Below are 2,461 nucleotides of genomic sequence, written 5' to 3'. Positions count from 1 at the left end.
TGGCCTCTCCCGTTGCGGAGCACAGGCTCCGGACGCGCAGGCTCAGCGGCCATGGCCCACGGGCCCAGCCGCTCCGCGGCATGTGGGATCCTCCCAGACCGGGGCGCGAACCCGGTTCCCCTGCATCGGCAGGCGGACGCGCAACCACTGCGCCACCAGGGAAGCCCCACGTTTAATTTTTTGAGGCAAATTAAGGACCATATATTCACCACTCTTAAATTTTGTTTTGGAGACTTTGGAATCATCATCCCAACTTATTGAGGTAATAAATAGAATTTTTACTGTAATCAGTATATGCATTCTTCTTTGCTTTGTGTCATCTAATTCAGACATTGCCTTAAAAAAAAAAAGCAGGACCAAGTGTTAAAGCTTATGGAACTCCACTAGAGACCACCACCTGGATGGACACAGACCCATACAACTAGCTACAAGTCTGATCCTATCAAATGCTTTGCTGACCTCAAGAAAAAATTTAATTGGAGAGCTCCTTGCATCTACCAACCTCACAGAGGAACTGAAGTCAGCTTTAAACGTCTTCCTCTTAATGAATACAGTTGTTCCTCAGTATCCTTGGGGGGTTGGTTCCAGGATCCCTGAGGATACGGAAATGCACAGATGCTCAAGTCCTCTGTATAAAATGGAGTAGTATATCTCAGGTTGGTTGAATCCGTGGATGCGAAACCCACAGATACAGATGGCCAACTGCAGGCACAAGTGGCTATGGATCCTTGCCTTTTCTAAGGTACATAAGCAATTTAATGATCTATTTCAGGATGTTGCAAGGTTGTAAATGTCAAGGTTACCAGTTTATATCAACCAGAAGATAGCCTTTATGAGAATAAGGGAATTATTTGATTGTCCTCATTTTTCTGGAACTTCTTTATGAGCCCTCAGAGGTGATTGACAATAACGCTGAGACTCAAATCACATTTCTAAGTTCCATTAGCATTTTAGAGACCTGGTTCCTTTTATTCTCAGGTACTTGAGTTCTTTTTTTTTTTTTTTTTTTTTTTTTTTTTTTTTTTTTTGTGGTATGCGGGCCTCCCTCTGCTGTGGTCTTCCCCGTTGCGGGGCACAGGCTCCGGACGCGCAGGCCCAGCGGCCATGGCTCACGGGCCCAGCCGCTCTGCGGCATGTGGGATCTTCCCAGACCGGGGCGCGAACCCGGTTCCCCTGCATCGGCAGGCGGACGCGCAACCACTGCGCCACCAGGGAAGCCCCTTGAGTTCTTTTAAATCCACTGATTCTTCTTTATTTTTTAACATATTTATTGGAGTATAATTGCTTTACAATGTTGTGTTAGTTTCTGCTGTATAACAAAGTGAATCAGCTATATGTAAACATATATCCCCATATCCCCTCCCTCTTGCATCTCGCTCCCACCCCACTATCCCACCCCTCTAGGTGGTCACAAAGCACAGAGCTGATCTCCCTGTGCTATGCAGCTGCTTCCCACTAGCTATCTATTTTACATTTGGAAGTGCATATATGTCCATGCCACTCTCTCACTTCATCCCTACTTACCCTTCCCCCTCCCCGTGCCCTCAAGTCCATTCTCTACATCTGCATCTTTATTCCTGTCCAGTCCCTAGATTCTTCAGAACCATTTTTTTTTTACATTCCATATATATGTGGTAGCATAAAGTATTTGTTTTTCTCTTTCTGACTTACTTCACTCTGTATGACAGACTCTAGGTCCATCCACCTCACTACAAATAACTCAATTTCACTTCTTTTTATGGCTGAGTAATATTCCATTGTATATATGTGCCACATCTTCTTTATCCATTCATCTGTCGATGGACATGTAAGTTGGTTCCAAGTCCTGGCTATTGTAAATAGAGCTGAAATGAACATTGTGGTACATGACTCTTTTTGAATTATGGTTTTCTCAGGGTATATGCCCAGTAGTGGGATTGCTGGGTCACATGGTAGTTCTATTTTTAGTTTTTTAAGGAACCTCCATAATGTTTTCCATAGTGGCTGTATCAATTTATATTTGCACCAACAGTGCAAGAGGGTTCCCTTTTCTCCACACCCTCTCCAGCATTTATTGTTTGTAGATTTTTTTGATGCTGGCCATTCTGACTGGTGTGAGGTGCTACCTCATTGTAGTTTTGATTTGCATTTCTCTAATGATTAGTGATGTTGAGCATCCTTTCATGTGTTTGTTGGCAATCTGTATATCTTCTTTGGAGAAATGTCTGTTTAGGTCTTCTGCCCATTTTTGGATTGGGTTTGTTTTTTTGAGCTGCATGAGTTGCTTGCATATTTTGCAGATTAATCCTTTGTCAGTTGCTTCATTTGCAAATATTTTCTCCCATTCTGAGGGCTGTCTTTTCGTCTTGTTTATGGTTTCCTTTGCTGTGCAAAAGCTTTCAAGTTTCATTAGGTCCCATTTGTTTATTTTTGTTTTCATTTCCATTTCTCTAGGAGGTGGGTCAAAAAGGATCTTGCTGTG

This window comes from Physeter macrocephalus, chromosome 1 (genome assembly GCF_002837175.3).
Source record: "Physeter macrocephalus isolate SW-GA chromosome 1, ASM283717v5, whole genome shotgun sequence".
Taxonomy (NCBI): Eukaryota; Metazoa; Chordata; class Mammalia; order Artiodactyla; family Physeteridae; genus Physeter; species Physeter macrocephalus.
Note: the sequence above shows the minus strand (reverse complement) of the source record.